Source organism: Rattus norvegicus, chromosome 2 (assembly GCF_036323735.1).
Source record: "Rattus norvegicus strain BN/NHsdMcwi chromosome 2, GRCr8, whole genome shotgun sequence".
Taxonomy (NCBI): domain Eukaryota; kingdom Metazoa; phylum Chordata; class Mammalia; order Rodentia; family Muridae; genus Rattus; species Rattus norvegicus.
In genome coordinates this window covers 242,099,745-242,122,460 of record NC_086020.1, presented here as the reverse complement: position 1 = coordinate 242,122,460, position 22,716 = coordinate 242,099,745, and the positions used below count along the sequence as shown (strand labels likewise).

The 22,716-nt window shown below is 36.9% G+C and overlaps 1 pseudogene; it reads right to left on the bottom strand.

Annotated features, from left to right (window-relative positions):
* Window positions 1–2,895: 2,895 nt before the first annotated feature.
* Window positions 2,896–5,483, bottom strand: LOC134485771 (protein transport protein Sec61 subunit beta-like; annotated as a pseudogene).
* Window positions 5,484–22,716: the final 17,233 nt, after the last annotated feature.

Below are 22,716 nucleotides of genomic sequence, written 5' to 3'. Positions count from 1 at the left end.
AAGTGAGATTAGCTAAAATGCCCAACAAATGGGAGGAAGAACCTGTGGAGACCATAACCAGAGGTTAGGCAAGGCCCCTGGTTAAAGGATGGGGCTAGATCTTCATCTCCAAATTTTTAACCCATAATTGCTCCTGTCTAAAGGATATACAGGGACAAAGTGTGGAACAGAGACTGAAGGAAATGCCAGCTGTATGTGTAGCAGAGGATGGTGTTGTCTGGCATCAATGGGAGGAGAGGCCCTTGGTCCTGTAGAGGCTTAATAGCCCAGCATAGAGGAATGCAAGGGTAATGAGGGGGGAGTGGGTGTATTGGTGGGGGGAGCACCCTCACAGAAGCAGGGAGAGAGCAGATGGATAGCAGGTTTATGGAGGGGAAACTGGAAAAGGGGATAACATTTGGAATGTAAATAAATAAAATATCCAATTCAAAAAAGTGACAGGACGGGAAGTACTTAGTGAAGACATCACAGTTCATCTGTATCTGCTGTGTCTATGACGGAGGCAGTTCAATGCAAACACACGTTTCCAGTGAGATATATTTAGAATCCCACTTGCCGTCTTTGATCTACAGACATACATGTTCTCATAACAATAAATGTATTTAGCTTTTTCTATTGCAATTGTATAAACTGCAAACTAGACCTCCAGATTGGATGAGAAGTATTTTTCAACTTTACCCCAACAGTTCCTTTTCTGTGACATCATCATTTAGTCTGCCGTGCAGGCAGATCTGATCAGGAGTGCTGTGTAACTTGCAATGAGTGAAGACAGATAATCAGCAGACACATCTGTTTTTCCACATGCATGGCTGTTTTTTATATGGTGTAAACTTCAAACCTGATATCATAATCATAACCTACTTTCCAGGCAACATTCTAAGAAATTCCCAAAGTTTTCACATGATTCCAAGCAATGTTATGGGGAGTAACACTCATCCTTGTAAAGACTGTGAATGCAGTATGCTCTAAATGCTCATTAATGTTTGTGGTTAGTTGTACTATTTCTTCCTTAAATGATTGATAAGAAACTACATGGCAAGTGGTGCAAGGGCTCAGATCTATACAAATACCTCTGCCGGCATGCTACAATTCTCTTCCTTGAGGAAGTACGTTTGACATTGGTAACCTACTCTTCTATAAAATATAAGTATAAGGAAATCCATAGGATTTCCATAGGCTCAATACTAAGAGCCTTGGAGAACAAAAATAAAAAAAACAAAAATATCAGATCCTTATGTGCCACCCAAAAATCGGTTTGATAATTTTCGAAATATTCTACAAGATGAGCAAGCTAATACATAACTCCACATAGCATAGAAAGACCCCATTTAGTCATTTTGTACTCTAAAATGCATGTGCTCCTCCTCAGCCTCTTATAATGTTTCTATGTTGACTCAAAAGCGGTGTGCATAGGACTCTGTGGATATTTTCACTTACATCAGAGACGCTAACTACATGCTGTGTGTAGATCTGCTAGTGAAGTTGTATGTGTTCTGACAGTGTTGCCTTTCAGGGTGCCACAGAGCAGCTGGTTCAGAGTTCTGCTGATCCTTTCCTCCTCACATGTCTGAGATCAGTACTTCCATAGCAACGTGTTGAATACTGATCAACTGGCTGCAATCCAGAAGAGAATCATAAAGATGAGAGTCGCGGTACCACTGAAGTGCTAGAGAGTCCAGATGAAAATCCCACGCTGCCCAGCAGAAATTTCAAAGTAATATCGATTCAATTTACTAATTACAAATCAGCATTGGTATAATTGTTAAACAAAATACTAGAATGTTTTATAAAATACAATTCCTCAGTAGCTTGTTGAGTAATCCAAAGTCAACCAATATGTTTAAAAAGTAGCTGTCTAAGTTGTCAAAATTCATGTCCTGACCCCCAGTGCCTGGTAAACCATGTGAATGTGGGCAAATCATGAAGTGAATTCATTGAGAATGAATATTCCTATCATTCAGTGAGTGACACTTTTTGTTCTTAATATTTGAAAACCTGATGCCCTTTTATGTTTGCCTTTTGATTTCTCTCTTCTTTGAATCAAGGAGCAGTATAAAGGCCAGATGATGGTAATGATCGCTGAAGAAAAGCTCTATTGAATTGTAAACATTTTCAGGAACACCTCTAAATTTTTTCCCCGTGTTATCACTTTAATCCTTCATACAATCTGATTTTGACTTGAGGTCCAGGTAAGAGGAAGTGACCATCCTCCAGTAGGTCAGTCCCTTTAAATATATTCTGGGAATATCCATGGACCAGTTGGTGGAAGTTCGTGAAAGTAAACAGGAGTAAGGAACAAGATGATGGTTTGAGTTACAGATGAACTGGGGCATGTATTTCCCATTTTTCTAAATCTTATATCATTCTGCTTTGTCCTGTTGTAGCTCCAGAGCCAGAAGTGAACACAGATTTGGGTGGACGACATAAGGAGAATCCAACTCTCTTCATACTATTGAAGTTCATGTCATCTCGCTGAAGATGCCAAAGTAAAAATAGTAACAAAATAGAACAAGAACAAATTTGTTTATAGTTACTGATGAATTCTCTCAATTTTTAAATGTAATACCAATTCCATTAATCCTATACAGATAATTGAAAAAAAGTCATGTTTCTGACTCTTTCACTGTGTCCTATTTCTGTCTGTCTTTGTGTCCCTGATTATTTCATTCCTGGATTTTTGTCTTCCTCTACACCACTCCTTTCTGCAGTGTAGGCATGATGAATGGCCAAGGGCTTAGGAGTTTAGGTGTTTTTCCACCAAAAAGAGGCCCTTCTAACCCCCACCATAGAAGCTATCAGTATTTTATCTTGAAATGAAAACACACACATAAACTACAAACAATTAAAAAATTGGATATTAAAATATTCATTAAATTATCTAGAAACATCAAGTTGATGTTCAAGAGTAAAATCCAATGTGATTTTTACAATTTATATAAATTAAATATTAATGAAGGCAGGAATGAGAAAATCACTTAGAGAATAATCCTGAGGCAAATAACCAAAAAGCTGGTAAGTGGTTTTTGTGAAATTAATAACTTCTATTTATCGAAGGGGACTGTCAGGAGAATAAGATTTTCTTGTACAACTGGAAGAAATTGTACTTGAAAGACACATATAATGAACAACTGTTCTCAAATTTACCAAGAACTCTTAAAGCTCAGTAATAAGAAACCAATAAAATAAAATAAAAAGTGATTACGAACAGGAAAAGCTTGGACACATCCCACCAAGAGAAGCATATGAATGGTGACCATATCAAATATTCAGGAAAATTAGAAAATTGCACATGGACACAGTTAAGGGCCCTCACTGACAGGATGGAAAGGCCAAAATGCAAATGTTTGACAAGGAAATCTGGCAGGGAATCACAGCAATGTGGACTCTTTTTTGTTTCTAAATGATGAAAAACAATTTGACCATCTCAAATGCTTTAAACCTATGCTTATTGCTCTCCCACAGAATGCCCTTAGTGATATTCACCCACATGGATTGAAAACTATTTTATACTCAAACACAGTACATGATACTTTAACTGTTATTCACAACTGCCTAAAATGTAAAATGAGCAAGATTTTTTTTCTTTTTCTCTTTTTTCTTTTTTTCGGAGCTGGGGACCGAACCCAGGGCCTTGAGCTTGCTAGGCAAGCGCTCTACCACTGAGCTAAATCCCCAACCCCTAAAATGAGCAAGATTTTGTTAAGTAGGTAAGTGGTGGAAAGTTGTCCAGGATTTTTCAGTTGTTGTGCACAATTATAATAAAAACTGACTTGTAGAAACACGAAATGATATGGAAGAATCCTAGTTGTACATTACTAAATAAGAGAGTCATTCCATAAAAGTTACATTGTTTAGGATTCTGAGTGCATAACCATCTAGAATGCAGAAAAAATAAAGTGCATTTAAAAACTTCTCAGTAGATGTTAGGGCATGAGTGAAAAAATAGGAACAATGCAAGTGTATTAGGCCCGTAAAACCTTTGATAGCCCCTTTGATAATGGTGATTACTCAGTCCCATACACTGGACAGAGTGCATAGAATCCTCAGCAGGGAGAGGGAGCACTAATGAAAACATCAGGGTTTGAGTAACAATATGTCTGTTCAAGTTCAGGGATTCTAAGAAACATAGCATGCAGTGGAGAGGATGCACGTACCTGTGTGTGCAATTTTGTTACAAGAGAAGAGCTGTGGGAATCTGAGAACCCTCAACTGCTTTAAAAATACAACTCATAGACTTAAAGAGTTACTAAAAGAATCAAACTTAAAATGAGCAACAGACTTGCATATAGAACATAAGGACAATGGAAAATTCTATGGAAGAATATGAAAAAATCAAGAGCTACAATGAAGGTAGAAATGAAACACTGAATCCACTCTCCCTAGCTGAATGACTTAGAAATGGAGTGTAGAGAGAAAGGAGGTAATATGCACTATTTGTAGCACACTGCTATGCGTGCACAGTACAGTGGCCTCTCAGGGAACAGATTAGCAGTTCCTTAAGCATACGCGGAACCTCTTGAGAGCTGACTGGAGAAATGGAAGCTTCTTTTCTTTTTTCCATATAAAGCAATTCCAAAGTTTGTTAGCCATAGGAACACTGATTTCTCTACGTCAATTCTTATTCTCTGTAAAATAATACACATCAACAGAAATCGCTATACTTGTGGTCCAAGATATGTTGGGTTTTTCCTTCTTCTTCAGATGATGGATAGATGCAGCCAAAATCTACGAACGCGTGTACTTGCCCCAAATGTGCAGCATAAATACAGAAGCGATGAACAGAAGACTCATCACCAGTGCTGGGACAGGACCAACTTTGAGCCCGGGGAATCTTCTGTTTAGGATCGCCACATCCCTCAGGTCCCTGCAGAGGTGGTACAACCTGCACTCTGGGTTCCACAGCTGGCATTTTTTCCTCTGCTGGACAGTGGATCCCATAGCCCGTGTGCCCACTGCTTTGCTAGGAGAACACCCAGAGGAGAGCACGTTGGTGCCACTGGGCGTTGGGCCCAGCATGCTGATGTCTAAGAACAGGAGGCACAGGAGGCAGGAAGAGAGTAGTCGGGAAGTTGCCAAGCACTCAGAACACTAGTAGAGACAGGCTCTGGTGGTAGCTTATTTTCCAGAGCGGATGAGCACATTCTACTTGTAACCCATTAGAATGAATGATCTGTCCTCCAGTTAGGCAATGCTTTAAACATGCTGGCTCCTCCGTGTAACAGAATACTGTCGCTCTTTAGCGGCCTGGGAGTGTGGATCCACACAGTGAGTTTTTTATGTTGAAGGAAAGAAGTCAGCATCAAAGGTCAAATAAAACATCATTCCATGTATGTAATGCCCTAAATAAAATAAAAATGTAGTATTAGAATGCAGACTAGTGTTTCACCCGGGTTTGCTTTATCAGAAACTGTAAACATGAAGGAAAAGAGATAGAAATATTTTGGGGCTTCTGAATTTACACAAATTTGGTTTGTTGGTATTTAGATATCATAAATTCCTTAAGACAATGACAACAATGAAATTTAAATTCTATTCACTTTTGAAGCAACATAAAACTATTAATATAAAAAACTACCAGTCTTACTGTATGAAGAGGAAACAAAGACTCATAAAAAATTAAAGGTTTTTTTTCCCTCAAGGTCAGAAAAGCTATATAATAAGAGTCAGGAACGTGAGACAGTCAGACTGTACCACATAGCTTCGCACAGTAGCGTGAGGGTCCTAAATTGTTGCTGAATTAGTCCAAGCATGAGAGAAGGGAAAGCATCCTAAGCCTCCTTACACAGGAATCACTTGACAATCCCATCCTCTCGCTGGCAACCATCTTTCCTAGGACTTCAACTAAGTAAGTCAGTAGATTCCATGTCAAGTAAGACATATGGTCATTTTCTCAACCTCACATTCTGACAGAGCCGTGATAGCAGGGTGGGTAGAAGTAGAGGGATTTGGGGATCCTCAAGCTTATTTTGTGTCTCCCAGAGGCACTTGAAAGTCCCTCAAGCCTGCCTGGGGAAATGCAAGCAGGTGTCACTAGAACTTGCACCTGTCAATCACCCCCAGGAAGTAGTCAATGAGGAGAAAGAAGACACTTAGCTGTGTAAGGCAGTTTTATGAGAAGTGGTTTTAAATTAAAGATGCATATGTGTGCATACAAAACAGTATGTCATAAGAATTGTCTTCAACTACAAGGAAGGACTTTTTCCAAAAAAGTTCTGTAATATAGGGTCATCCAGATGAAAGTATATTAATGTAATTAGAATTGAATTTCGTCTTTAACTATTGTATTAAGGTTATCAATACAGAGCCAATCCTAGGAGTGTATCAAATCCAGGTCAATTTAAACATCAGAATATTTAAAATGGATATAAGTATATTTCTTGATCAAAAAGTGAGAAATCAATGTTTTCAATGGGCACAAAATGAAAAACTTTTAATGCAGTTATTCAGCAAATCAAGCAGTTAAACTTTTATTTGAAACTTTTTTCTAGGTTAGATATAAAAGACTGTCTTGCACAGCATGATTTGCAATGATTGAAAAATGTCATATACTATCCATTTATGAAACGATGAAGATTTTTCTCTATTCAGTGCAGCAATCTAACCATTGGGTCGATGATTGGAAAAGATAAATTTCTGATAAATCTTTATACTAAAGTATTTGATTTTAAAAACCAACTACATTGCCTATATTTATCCTCTTAATTTTCTATACAATGTCTTTTCTGGATTAAAAGGTAATGAGTTGCACGAACTTAAAGATAAGCTAAAGTGGCGAACAGATGGGCTTTTCTCACGGAACTTAGGAGGTTCCGTTTGTGTGAAAACTGTGTCCTTTGGGAAAAAAGTCAGGTCAGTTTTCTGAGTTTCTAGAATGACCCATCATTATGAATTTAATTAACTCATTTCTTTCACATAAACCTAAACAATATAATAAATTTTCTGAGTGTTAACAAATAACAGATTACTTAACCATTTAAATATGTTAATTTACTTATTACAGAGAGAAAACTGTTACATTCACAGGAAATTCAGGCTTCTCTGTATTAAATCAGTGTATCAAAACCATCATCCCAATCACGGATGTGAATCAGATTAGTCATTGGGATGCAGCTGCTTGCTTATGTACTCAGATTTCACACAGACCTTCCATCTATGTGCCTGAGATGGACATCCCAATATTCCACAATTTGGGATACACAGACCCCCAATGAAGGCACTCTCACACAAAGAATTTGTACCAAATTCAAACACTGAGGTCAAGATAAATAAAGAAAAAATTGTGTAATGTTTTAAAAAAATTGCAAAGGGGATGGAAACGTCCTGATTGGGGTAATAAACTAATAAAACCGTGTATAAAAATGGGAATAGCAAGATAGCTTGGTCAGTGAAAAGAGCCTTGCCTTACAAAGTGGTTGCCTGAGGTCAATTCTCATAACCCATAGAAAATCTCATACATGGGCTCACTGTCATCCATGCCCTGAAGAAGTAGAGACTGGCACATCCCTGGAGCTCACCAGCCAGGTCATCTAGCCTATTCCATTAGCAACAGGTTCCAGTGAGAAGCTCTGTCCCAAGGAATATTGCCAGCTCCTGAGAGTGACACCTTGGTTTGACCATTGCCCCGATTGAACCCCCCTCACACACACACACACCCATACACATGTACACATGCATATGCACACATAGAAAATAAGGGAAATGCAGTTTATTAGAATAATTCTCAATATCTGAAGATGGATTATAAGTCTATAGAGCTGCACCTAACTGCTGTTAAATTTTATAACTGGGGCATTACTTAGAAACACTCTCATTGCAATTCTCTTGGTTCTCTGGCTCTTACAATCTTCCTGCTGTCCTTGGGTTTCCTAAGCCTTAGGTGCCATCTTTTGTAGATGTATCAAATAGGTCTAGGCACCAACATTTCACATTTTGATTGGCTGTGCTTTTTCTGTAGTAGTCTCCATCTGTTGAAAAGAGAATTCTCCTTCATGAAAGGTAAAGACTACACTTATCTGTAGATAAGTGTATTGATAAGGATCAAACATGTTAGCGCTGATGCTAGTTTGATAAATTACTGGTTGTACACTCTTCTCCAATAAGCGTGACTTCACTAGCACCGGGTGGTTAGCGTGCTCTTCTGTACCAGGCATGGTTTCACGTTTGTTAAGCAGGCTACACTTGTAAAGTCTCTCCAATATGACAGTCCAGAAGTGACCTGAACAAGGACAACACTGAAGGACATGCCAAAGTGGGTGGAGAAAAGCCCACGGTGACTCAACCCAAGAAAAGGAACTATAGTCACTGGCGGAAAGCTGGGAGTCAGAGAGTTGGTTGTGTCCAGAGAAGAGCTTACCAATTGGTTGTCCATTGTCGAATGTCCAGCTCTGAGAACATACATAATAAGTAATACTATATGTGCTCAACAGGCGATATTTAGAAACATATGTGCATTCAGTGCAATAATGATTAGTGAAAAGGAGGGTGTGCACTTTTTTGAAGGAGAACGGGGAGGGTTACATGGGAGGTTTTGGAGGGTGGGAAGGGAGAAAAGTGTATTATAATCTCGAAGGTTAAAAACCATTTTAAAAGTCCATGAAAACATCTCAAAAGTCTGATCACCACACAAGGAGTAGTCCGTAAAACTCTGAAGTTTACAGGAGCTTTACAAAGTTTTCTTGACAACACTTGAACTGAAATTATAATACAACAAAATTTTTCTTAAAGTAGCCCATTATGAATATTTTTAAGAAAATGAGGTTAAGCATCCAAGCCATTTTCTTTCTATATCATTTTTTGACAAATTGTTATGTTACACAGAAAATATCTTTAAATTCAAATGCTCCAATTAAAAAGGTCACACAAAGGAACATGAAATGTATTCTGGTTTTTCTTAAGATTGAATTGAGTCTTAAGAAGCTAAGTGTCTGGCAATGACATATTTTCATGGTTATAGTGTTGCAGCTTACAAAATAAAGTTCTTTTAAAACAGATATTTTTATATATCATACAACCTAAACGTGAGCAGAACAACACAATATTTTAAGAGGAAAAAAGATTCAGTTTAATAATGAAAATACTCACACAACAACACTGTAACATTTATTACATTTTCTCGGAGTTTAGAAAACAATTCCGTTCTTTATTGTGGCTATTATTTTTCATAAGTTTTCTTCTAAGAGGGTAGCACATTGATAAACATATTTCCCAAAACAAACTAAAACATTACCTTTACTTTTACTAAAGCAGTAAAACAGAATGCACTTATATTTTATAGTGCCAATCCCTAAAGCTGATTAAAAGTAATCAATTTTTGCAAGCAGTCTCAATACATAAAAAGCATAACTTTCTCATTTAAGCCCTCAAAAGAGTGTCTCATTTTCCTACAGATAGCCAAAGTTATATTTATATTTTTGGTGTTCATTCCAGAAGCCAGAGAGTCTCTCCATGTGAGAAGAAGAAACGATGAGGACAGGCAGGCATTCCATGAAAGAAAAGAAAAAGAATTCAGAATTAGCTCAGCGAGAGACCCAGTGGAAGGGGTCCAGCGAAGGTGCTGAGGGAAAGGTCGGCTCCATGGAAGAACTGGAAGAGGAAATCTACCTCGCTATTGCTGCCTGTTCTTGGTCCCTGCCATGTAGCTCATTTATATGCATACGCTTTTGCCTAACTAATCAAAGTACAAAATACAGAAATTCATGAGGCTAAATACATAGGCTTTCTGTTTGTCCGTCTCTTTCTCTGACACTGTCTGACTCTCTTTTCCTCTCTCTCTCACCCGGACTATCGTCAGGGTCAGGGTCAGGCAATGTCTACAATCAGATGAGAAACCAAGCTTAAATTAAAACTATTACCTCACTGTTTTGTACCTCTTCATATGTTAGGAAATGGGGGCCTGGAATTTTATGCTCACATGCTACATAAATTATATAACTGCTTCAATTTCCTATCTTTTAATATTTTATGCAATAAATCATCCCTTGTTTCAGTGTGCATGCATGATATGTGTGTGTCTTTGTGTGTGTGTGTGCTTACGTGTGTGTGTGTGTGTGTGTGTGTGTGTGTGTGTGGTGAATTAATGTTTGTGCCTGTGTGACTGCAGCTGGTGATCATATAGTTCTCTGCTTTATCTCTTAAGATAGGATTTCACATTAACCTACCAATTCCTAAGAGTTTGGCTACATTGTGCAGATCTCCAGAGATGCTCTCTTTGTGTGACTCCCTTCTTCCAGAACTGAGATTACAAGTGGACATAACCATGCCAAGGCTTTTATTCTTTTACAAGAACATTTTAAAAACTAATATTTGCATCTTTTAAGAACTTCATCCGGGGCTGGGGATTTAGCTCAGTGGTAGAGCGCTTACCTAGGAAGCGCAAGGCCCTGGGTTCGGTCCCCAGCTCCGAAAAAAAGAACCAAAAAAAAAAAAAAAGAACTTCATCCATGAGTTCATCCATCATACCCTTTATTTGCATCAGTTCCACCCCTCCCTGTGTACATCCTTTTTCACTTCCACAATCTTTTTAATTCACATGACCTCTTCTTTTATAATTAGAGGAAAGTATATACACAACTTTTCTACATTAATATATTTTCTAGCTTCCTTCTATGTGCTAATATTTACACCCATAGGTAAGTGTGGCTCCCATCTTTTACCAGAGAAACTTCTTGACATTCATCCTCAAGTTTAAGTGGATACTTGGGATTAGAGCTCAGGTCTTCCTGTCTATGTAAGTCCTCTTACCTACTGAGTCTGGTCTCAAGCTCCCTCTTTCACAGTTTAAATCTTACTCAAGTGAAGACATTTATTTTTTTTCTTATAGATAGTGTGCCTGTATTAAATTGTTAGGGTTTTCACTCTAAAACTCTAACAACATTTTTTAAAACGATCTTATTCTTAGACTGCGATATTCACTTAGCTGTTCTAACTTTTCTCTTTTCAGAAAAGGAAAGTAGGTTCATAGGAAATAAAGTTAAGAAAGAAGAAGATAATCTAAGAATACATATATCAAGTGTGACCGCAGGAATGCAATCATTAGATATAAGGAAGAAATGATGTCCAAGGAAAAATTTAGAGTTGGAAATGCCAAATCTCCTACATGTTGATCTTGTGATAAACTTACGTTGGGACTGCAGAACACAGCCAGGGAACATCACAAGATTCTTTAATCCTACATGTAAGGAAGAGCCTTGTAATTCGTTAATATAATGGATCTTTCGAAAGAAAATTTCTATGAAGAGCAAGGCCCATGCTCTGAAACCTATAGACATTCCTAAGTCATCATTACCCACTTAGGATCCAGTTGAAGATCCATAACTGAGAGTGTCTGGTGCACTGATTCTCATTATCCTTTCCCTGCATGTCCAAGCCTTGATTGACAGCAAGGGGTGAATCGTTCTGTAGACTCATTAGAGATAGGAAAAGGCAGAAAATGTACTTCTTGCTATTAACAACATTAACTGAAGAAATGAACATTTGATTTTGATGCTGTCAATAAGAGATAAAATGGAAATGTCAGCAAATGAACTCACACACTACATTTTGAAAATTTGCTGTGCGCGTGATATATTGTTACTTTGCTTATGTAGATGATGGCATGCGTTTTTTGCAATTGACTTATACTTTGTGATGCTTCTGAATTATTTGTCTCTTTTTAGTGAGGGGAAAATGTATTACAAGATAACTAATTATATGTTAAGTATTTATATATATATGTATTATATATATATGCATTCATTTCCAAATTTGTTTGCCTAAAATTGTTATTTTGTAAGTATTGTTCTAAAAACAATGTCATGAAGTAAGAAATATACTCAGAATTTATCTGCCATTTAGAAATAAAATAATCAGATCTATTAAATTTAATAACAGCTAACACTTTACCAAAGAGCTTTAACATAGGATCGAGTTGTCAGATTCACAATCATATCTGATTCTGTATGAAAATGTGAGAGATCAGTCTATAGAATACATATATTTAGTGTCTTTTCCCATTTTGTAGTCTAGACACTACTATAAACCATAATATTTTATTGAACACAGTGATCAGATGTCTATAGGTCTTTACCTCCTCAGTTTCCAACAAGTGGCAACATTTGAACTCTTCGCATCATAGTTGGTTCTGATTTTGTGAGTCTGAGTTTGGATCGACAACTATATTCATGTTTCATATGCTGGGTTACTGATACATTAGGTTTTTCTATCCAACTCCTAGGGAACTTTATAAATTTGAAGGAACCAGGCATCAAGGTTATTATAATAAGTCAATTTAATAAACACTCATGCTGTCTTATGACATGTATAACTACTTTTTTGAGCGCTACCATTCTCTAAGCTCCAATCTTCTTGGAGTTATAATTTCTTGTAAAAGCATAGTTATGGGATTTTAGAGCAAGTACACATATGTACACACACAAAGACATACATACCATTCTATTGAGTCCATTTTCTGTTGCCCAGATATATTTATTCTTAAAGATAAAACAGAGAATGTTTTATGGATTCCAAAAAATATGTACAAGGAGCACATAGCTCCTATTTCAATTCCTATGATTAAAGCTGTAAAGATTAAAACCATGTGAATTACTGTCTCCAGTTTAGACACTTGGCTTATCACTCTCTATATAATGGAATGATTCACTACCAGGCCACTTGCTCCAAGACCCAGTGAAAATATTATATTTCTAACATTACTGTCATTCCCTCCCCCAAGAAAGTTAAGATTTTTCTCTCCCAAATCACATGTACTCAATGTCTCTTTTCATGTCTAATCTAGCTGGTTACATAGATTTGGTCATTTATAAAGTGATCATTTCTAGATTTACATGACTAAATGTCTTGTAAAAAAAAGCATTAACACAATTCCAATTTGTAATTAAGAGGATGTGCAGGAACTTAGGAAAACTTCAAACTCACTTCAGGGTATCAACTTTCTCAGGAAAATGGTAAAAAGGACATCTCTTGGCACCAGACACAGCTCTATCTGTCAGCTTGCAGTCAGGAGAAAAATTGGCTTTGTCAGGATATGGTTCTCAAAGAAAAAGTAATAAATTTTATACAATTGGTAAGCCCGCAGTGTGGCTAATTTATTCATTATCCACCCTAGAAAAATAATTAAGTCATGCTTTCTTTCCTGGTGCTTCATTACTGTTTTGAACACCCACACCCATTTTTTGAGCCATCAATAAGGATGCTTATTAAAATAAATTAACTGCAAAACTTTTAACTCTGTCTTGAAGGAAACTAATCCACTTTTCTAGTAGACACAACATTGATTAAATAAACCTGGTTCCATGCCGAGCAGATTAATTCTTTTAACCACAGTTCCAATGCTAAAATGGTGCTGTATTTGTATTAATTTGAACAGTGTGTAATAAGCTGTAAATTTATAATTGGCATTAACCTTTTCTAATGTGCCTTTCCTCATTCCTTATGCGTGATATCCCTGAGTTAAAAGACAGGATACATCCTTGCTAGAACTCTCTATATTTGATGTCTAAGTCATATATTAATACATGTTTACTTACAGAATTTTCTTTGTGTAGTATGTTGATTGATTTCCCCATGAAGAAACTTAATTTTTAGGAGTCCCTGTGGTGGTTCACTTTTAATCAAGTTTCTCAGAAAAAAAACAAACATTACAAAATGTAGAAAAAATGGCCAAAATGACATCTTCATGTATCATGTCAGTTAATATTTCATATTGACTGCATCAGAATATTTCTAAACTATAATATCCATTTTCTCAAAGATATAAAAGGTGTTTTTAGAGATTTCCTTGTGTTGTGCTTTCAGTTCCAACACATTATAGGTTCTTCTCCTTACCTTGAGTTTTGCTTACCAGAATGACTAATGCCAACAAAATGGAAACAAACGACTTTTAAGCATCCCATGCTAAGAGATTTGCAGTATTTTTTCATAGACTCCTCTTCCTACTTAGATGCTCAGGTTAGAGTGTCGAACATGCTTATCCCAGACTCACAGATGTATAGAGAAACTCCTTTAAGTCTTCAGGCCATGTTTAGTAGATGACAACCGCCTGAAACTCAAGAGTCGTGGCACATTTCTTTGGTTTCTATGGACACTGAACTTACACAACTTACATACACACACACACACACACACACACACACACACACACACAAACAAAACTATGCATAGTTTATAATAATACAAATAAAGTCTCTAAAATAAAAGTAACACTACAGGCTCACCTGATAGGAACCTACAAGAAATGAAGATGGGGATCATGGAAAGGCAGGAGGATGGGACTGCCCAACAGAGTCAGTGAGCAGGAAACTTCATTCTCTAGTCCTCAATCTAAGGAGTGATGGTCAGCAATGTCTTAGCTAGCTTGGTAGTGGGGTTATTTTAGAAGGATGACCTTATACTTTCCCTGTACTTGTCTGAACCTTTGTCTACAGTACTACAATTGAGTACATTAAGAAAGGTTTCAGAACAGGATTGCAATCCGTAGGAAAAACAATATCAATTGACTGGACCACCCAGGGCTCCCAGGGGCTAAACCATCAACCAAAGATTATACATGGAGGTACAGAGGATGGCCTTATCTGGCATCAAAGGGAGGGGATACCCTTGGTTCTGTGCAGGTTTGATGCTCTAGCATATGGGAATGCTAGAGGGAGTGGATGAGTGTGTGGAGGAGCAGCACCCTCATAGGGGCAAAGGGAAGGGAGAGAAGGGGGATTGGATGGGGAATCTGTGAAGGGAAAACTGGGAAGGGGGACAACATTTGAAATGTAAATGAATACAATAATTAATAAAAAAAAAGGCTTCAGAAAATGTCCTGGCTTCTGGAATCACAAAATTTTGTTCTTTGTAAGAGCTCCAACTTGGATATTTTGTTATGGTGACATGGAGCAATCCAAGGGATCAGAAGAATTTGCTTTAATAGTCACAATAGTAGTCATGGACTCCTAAAGACTCTTCTAACAAGTAGAATTCATTTTTGCACACAAATTTGCACACAATTATAAGGAATGGGACTACAGTGTTGGTACTATAAATAGCAAATATTAATTCTTTGGCCTTTCTGAATAATTATGTGTCTGTGACCAGGCATGATTCTTTGTTAGAGGCTTCTTGGTAAACCTTGAGAGGACACACTATGAACCAAGGACATCCACTTACTCAGTTTTAACACTATTGTTAATCATGGTTCATATGTTCCTAAAATAGAAATAAATCCTAACAGTCATGGTGATTATACCATTTTTAAGCAAATACAAGACACACATGTCTTCATATCACTTCCTATCATCATGACACTGTGTTATAAAGGGCCTTCTATGACAGTGACCTTTCTTTCCTTAACCCTCGACCTTGACATGTTCTTACAGTACAAACCAGGGAGTATTTCAGGGGCAATATCAACTGCATGTTCTCCTTTATGTTTGCTTTGTCCTTGTCTCATGCTAGTCTGCCTCTCTTCTGTCCCATGTTCTGCTCTATAGCAGATAAACAGAGAGTCACTCCTAAGAACTTTTTGTTTCACATTTCTCCTGAGATCTGAAGGTGAATTACAGATAGCTTATACATAGAAAGTCATGTGTCCTTCTGGGAATATTTTGCAATAAAAAAGTTGATTTCTTTTGACTATGAATAAAAATGCATATTTCTTCAACATTATGCCTAGCATTACAATAATAAGCTAGAATATACTTTCATAAATTATTAAAATATTAATGAAAAATTAGATTGCTAACTGTGTGATCTGAATTTCATGATAAAAATACAGTAAGAAGCCTTTACTTTGTGTTCCTCTCCTTTTCAAGGTGAATGTGTAATTGTCTTAAGAATTCAGAGTGTTGGAAATTCTACAGGAAACAATTCTGGGCATTCCTCAAAGGCCAGCTTAGAAAGTGGCCACATCAGAACTGTTATGTAAAATGGCTTGAAATAGTCCTGTGAAAGAACCAAGATAATTCTGGCCTTTCTATTTTGTGCAGTCATTTTTATTTTATAAAACATTCTGTTTATAGAAAGCACAATGTAGGCAGTTCCTACTTAAGCACAGCTACCAAGCCTGATGATTATCATCTATTTGAGTCTGCTAACTTTGCCATAACTAAATCACTAATAAAATGATGATGCTTGAAATTTTATTAGTTTTCCTTAATAATATCATTACAACATGACATTTTGAACACAAGTATTGTCAGCTGAAAATAAGAGGTAAGACCCTAAGGGGTGACTCTCTCATCAAGCTTGTGGTCTCATCAACTCACGTACACTGTGACAGGTCAGTCTCCTCACAATATTCAGTTCTCCTGCCTGGTTGCTTTACACCATATGAGAGGATACGATGAGCCATTCCTCTTGAGGATTCAACAGTGAGAGGTCATCGTAGAAAGAAAGAGCAGTTCACCAGACAACTCACCCTGCTGAAATAATTGTGATTCAGTGGCTTATAAATTTCCAATTTGTGCATAAAATGGTCAACAACAGGTTTTCTTTTCCTGTCACCTAGGGACAAATTGCTTTTGGTAGTTAGGTCTCTTGGTGCCTTTTATGCTATATGGGTTGCTCGGGACATTTCTGTTTAGATAGCTTATATCAGGTTTGATATTAGATATTTTTCAGGATTAATACACAAGCTGACCTTTTATTCCTTGGACTATTTGATGTGTGAAAGAATGAAGACTCGGAAGAAAAAATTCAAACAGACCTCTAAGTCATGAGTCCATTGTTTAAACCCTTCTTATGGTCATCCAAAGGACATTTTCAAAAAGGATGACAATAAAATACCACCTACATGCAAAGCCATGTATTATACATGCAAAGAAAATGTTAAAACAATTTTTATGTATTTAAAGATTCTTTACAATTTTCAGATATTGCTCACAAATTATGTTTTAAAGTAGATAAAGAAGAATGATGATCTAGTTGTAAATGTGGAGTCTCATTACACGATTAACCTCAACCGTTTGTCAGCAGCAGTCTCTTATTTTCATTAATCTTGATGGCAAAATCTTTCTAAATGTTCACAGCTAATGAAATATATATATATGTATATATATATATATATAGAGAGAGAGAGAGAGAGACAGACAGACAGACAGACACACACATATATATCTTATTTAATTTTCAAATGTAAATAATTATAGCAACCAAGGCTTCAACAGAAAAGAAGCACACAAAGACTTAAAAAAACCACAGCAGAACAAAAATACAGATCTGTGTTAAGCTCACATGAGCCTATTCCCAGGACATTTCCAGACTCTATGTTTCATTCTTGTGTCTTATTGTTACATATTACTGAGGGAACAAACATGTGACCGCCTTATCACAGAATACAATGTTACCAAGGTGATGCCATGTGCGCTGATGCTTAGGCTTCTAAGATGGGTGCTTCTGTCCTGGTAGAGACTAGACGCTGTCTTCTCAGTGTGCTCATTTCCACTCAGCAAACAGCAGTGGCTCAATGAAAGACTCACATGGGAAGACAATGAAGGTGACCTGTGGCAATGTCTGGAAGGGACATTGATAGAAAGACTGTCTTTTACATCTAAACTATACAATCAAGAGGACAACACCCATCCAATAGCTTGTAGGAACTACAGCTCTATCATAAACTAGGTAAAGATTCAGATGGATCGCTTCCGCAGAGGAATGATTGTGACCCACTGGACATTTCTAATACTCCATAATCAGGACTTTGCGAGATACCTTGAGGCAGTATATCCATTCACCAGTAGGCAATGCCAAACTGCCAAATGATAGGAGCTGTTTAAGTAGCACAATTTGTCATTATTTGTCATTTGCAATAGACAGCTAGTATATACTGAGATGTTTACAAAGTAAATATCTGTACCTAATATCAGGACAGCATTTTGAAACTAGATAATAACACAGGCTGAGAAGATTGGAACAGGCAGAAAGATGCTACATTATCTTAAACAGGGTTCACAGAGACCCGGGGCTCTGTTGATTGGCATAAATGAGTGTGGGCATCCTTTCCAATAGTTACCCCGAGAGCATGCGGCATTACCCCTGAGTAGTGGCTTTGTGACATAATGCAGTGCTGTTAAAGGTTGTCAGCTTGATCATTTATTTACATCTTCCAACATTTACATGCTTTAATCATATGATATTCAAAATTCCACTTCTCGTTGCATAGAATGACATTATCAGAAATGATCAGGACAGTGGAGCTCACAGTAACTGATGCAAATTCACCCAATTCCAAAACTTTGCTTTAAAAACCTTTCCATTACAATGAAGGTTATCATTCATTTTCCCTCAAGTGACACAAATCTTGTTTAATTTTTTAAAAACAAGCTATAGTGGACTCTTCCGTAGACAAAGTAGTGTTTCATGAGAAACAACAGCTACTTGAATTCACCGTGCACGAGCATCTCTCAAATGCAATTCACATTGGAAAGCATCAGGTTCTAAAATAATTCGCAGTGGTTTGTGGGGCATCACACCTTATCACATGCAATATTAAAATATCTACTAGCTGGTTTCCATCACTATGGAAACACATCTGAGAAAAACACCTTAGGAAAGATTCGTTTGGCTCTGGTTTTGGCAGCTTGAGTCCACAGCTGTTGGCACATCACTGTGAGATTGCACTGAACCAGAGCATGACAAAAGAGCATGGCAAGTCGGAGCTGCTCATTGCATGGCAGCCGCAAGAAAGAGAGCCTAACAAATGGTCAGAGGTGAGGTGTGGCCTTCAAGTACATGACAGTCCCTAGTAAATAACTGGTTACGTTACGACTTGCTATTGTCCAGTTAAGTAAGAACTTGCCAATAGATCAATACATTGATTAATCCGTAGTCCCCCAGGAGCCAATTCTTCCTCTAAAACTGTACCTCTGAAGATTGCATTAGGAATCAAACCTTTGGCACATGATTTTTGGAGAGCACCTTTTACATCTAAACTATAAAATCAAGGGGAAGACTTAATATTGTCAATGGTTTTAATTTTTTGTGTGGATATTGTGAATTGAACCGTCAATTTACTATAAAGTTATAAGAAAGAAAAATGCAAATTACTTCAATAGAATCCTGTGCTCCTTGTGTAATTTACATTGTGCAAGATATGTGTGTGTGTGTGTGTGTGTGTGTGTGTGTGTGTGTGTCTAATCTTAAAGTGTCAAGCTAATAGTAAAATATAAGGCACAAGGACAAGGACAGACAGCTGAAACAACAAACTCTCACAAAGTTCAGAATCTCTAATAAAGCAAAATTGATATAAAGAAATCATCAATAGGGTATAAAAAATGATCAGGCTCCAAGATCTTCCTTTGTCACTACATCAAGCCACCAGGTAGAAAATATATAAATGATGTTTTATTTGACACATTTTATTTTAGCAATAATAATAATAATAATAATAATAATAATAATAATAATAATAATAATGTAATGTCTGTTATTCAAAACCACAGCTAAATTAAAGCGGTTCTGATTATTTGTTTGTTTGTTTTTGTTTTGTTTTGTTTTTAACAAATGAAATCAATCTGTGCATCTTTTCTAAAAGAATGGAATTCTGTTTGAGGATCCACCAGGGACCTATCACTCTTAAATGATACTACTCAAGGGGGATATGTTAACTTTATTAGTATTTCCATCTGTTATTTTATCTTTAACATATGAAATGACTAAATGTTCCATTTGCCTCATGTATCTCTGACAACAGATAGAACTAATAATTTTTTTTTTTGTTTTTGTGTTATGTTCTACTTTCAAAAACTAGACTAGATCGACTTTTATATATTATTTTATGTACTGCCAGAAACTAATATGCTTTTTGGACAGCTATTTTTTTTATTTTAAATCTAGGGCATGCCATGTACAAATATACACTAAAACGTTGAATCTAGGCCTTTTTCCTTAAACAATTGTCACCACTCTTTTTAAGGAAAATACAATGTAATTTTATCAGGTCAAACTGGTGCTACATCATAACTACTGTCTGGAATTAACCTTGAAAAAATATACATGGAACCAAAAACACAAAAGAAAGCTTACAAGCTATAATGTTCAAATAATTTATAACAAGATGCATCAACATTTTAACTCAACAATTTAAAAAAAAGCACAAATTGTTACTATGCTTCTCAGACTGCTCTTGAACTCCTATTTCTCCTTTCTCAACTTTCTACATGTGGTGGATTTAATATGCTTGGCTCATTGGAAGTGTCATTATAATGGGGTGTGGCATTATTGCAGGATATGTGACCTGGTTGGAGGAAATGGTAATTGTGTGAGTGGGCTTTGAGGCTCCACTCTTCTCCTTGCAGTTTTCATATCAAGATATAGAACTCTCAGCTCCTTCTCCAGCACCATGACTGCCTGGACACTGCCTTGCCATGCTTCCCATCATGATGATAGTGGTCTGAACTTTGGAAACTGTAATCCAGCCCCAGTTAAATATTTTACATATAAGAGTTGCCTTGGTTATTATGCCTCTTCATAACAAAGGGAACTCAGACCAAGACACCAAGTGAGAGAGTACCGTGCCAGTCTGAGCGATGGATTAGTAACTTAATGCTTCTCTGCTTTCCCATACTGTTAACATTTACATATATTTCAAATGCTTGATTGTTATCAAAATAAGACATGAGCTCCCATTTGGACTAGACAAGAGTCATTTCCCGAAGCAAAGGTAGTAAATACCTCTGTAAGAATGGATGCTGGTCAATTCACACATGTTCAGGTGATTAAAATTAAGGGCATAATATAATTCATAAAAATTAAGAGAATGATAGCTTGCAGCAGATTCAGTAATGCACTAATTAAAAGGCAGTAACTATTAACTAGCCTTAACACTGGGACATATTCCACCACCCACATGTCTAATACGTAGAGCTTGTTCTCACAAAATAAAAGTGCAATTTTTGCAGGAAAAGCAAATGGTATACTAATGAAGAGACCTTATAAATATGTGCTCAACTAAATTGTCTTGTTATTCTGAATTTGTCTTGTTAGCCTGAACTGTTTAAGGAAGAGAAATAGTGATGCTCTGTTGCTGAGAATGACACAGATAGGGTTGGGCTAAGTGGCACCTTGGTTGAGGAGTGCAAGATGGTATCATTCAAACGTGATATTTAAGCTGAGCTCATATGTGTATCTGAAGAAAACACATACTGTTAAATAAACATCTTAGGCAGACATTGTGGGAAAGTTATACACATTGTCTAATGAAAGTCCTATGAGGATTACATTGTTGAAATGAACAAAAAAGTGTGAGCAAACAAAAGACAGTATGAGTAGGATCCTGCATGAGTGTGGGTGACACAGAGGACTTCAAATTACGCTGTTTGTTCTAAAATGAAACAAAGGGAGGGATTTCCTCACCAACATCCTCTTCTTCCAATAGGCATGAAAAGACTGTGTAGGAAATAGTGACCATCCCAAGGTTAAGGCAGAATAATGCAGTCCAGAAGCGATTGTAATTCCAGTGGAAGAGGGAGATTATGAATCTGTCTTAAGGTAGACAACGTCAATTTGCTGACAGATTGAGTGTAAAGCTGATGAAGGAAGAATGTGTCAGCTAATATTCTGAGCAGCTGGAGATCAAAAAACAAAGGTATTTCCTAAAGCAAAGAGAAAGGCTGTGCTCCTTAGTCAGAGGGATTCAAAGATTTTAGAAGTTAAGATTCGGAAATATTACAGAATTTGATAAGAGTACTTGGCATGATATCAAATATACCTTTCTAAGAATTACATAAAAATATGTAGAATGTGTGAAATATTTTCTCATGAAGCCTAATTGCACAACTTGATGCTTATGCAAAAATAAGAGCAGGAAAACATGGTAGTCATCTAAGGATTCTGTCTGAGGACACTTTCAGAGATGATGGTTTTTCTTGGCCTCCAGCAAGTGTTGGACTGGGCTGGCCTCCCCTTGTGGTTGAGTTTCCAAAATGCTATAACATGCATTAAACACACTGTCTTTGATTAAAGATATGACATGAAATTCTACAAAAAAGAAAACATATGAACATTGAAAAAATCCACCTACCCTAATTTTACTTAAGAAATTCTCATAGAGCAAACATGGATAATCTTTGAAGAAAAATAGCACAGTCTAGGCACCCTGAAATGTTCAGTCCCATGTTTAACAGAAAGAACTCAATATGTCATGAGTTAAGAACATATGACAGACTTTGAGGTTAAGGTTCACACGGAGATTGAGATGGTGTCTTCTGTTAGCACCAATAAACATGTGCTTTCTGTCATTAGAAATATAGGTGGGATTGAAAAGACATATTGGAAGTAATTGGGCAAGTTCAGTGGGGGAGGCCAAGCATGCTTAAAAATTCTACAAAGAGGCAGGAGAGATCCCCAACAGTAACCAACTGTGCGCACTGCCTTTGTACAGGTCCCAGCTTGTTGTCCTGGACCATGTCATGTGGTTCACAACTACTTGCTATGGCAACTCCAAATGATTCCATGCTTATTTCTAGCCCTTGGTAGCATTGCATTCATGGGCATAAACCCATATACAGACATGCATGTACTTACATAGTTGAAAGCAAAAAAATATAAAAAAATCAAACAAACCCTAGAACTTCTGTCCAGTCCTTATTTTCAAGGGGCTTAATGTAAATTTCAGTGATGACCCAAAAAGGTCCTTTGATCACGGCAAAGGAAATGAAGAAAAAGAAATTGTAGCATGTGTTAGTAGAAAATCAGAATCCGTAAATTAAAGGGCCAGTGAACTTAAAGAGATCATAATGT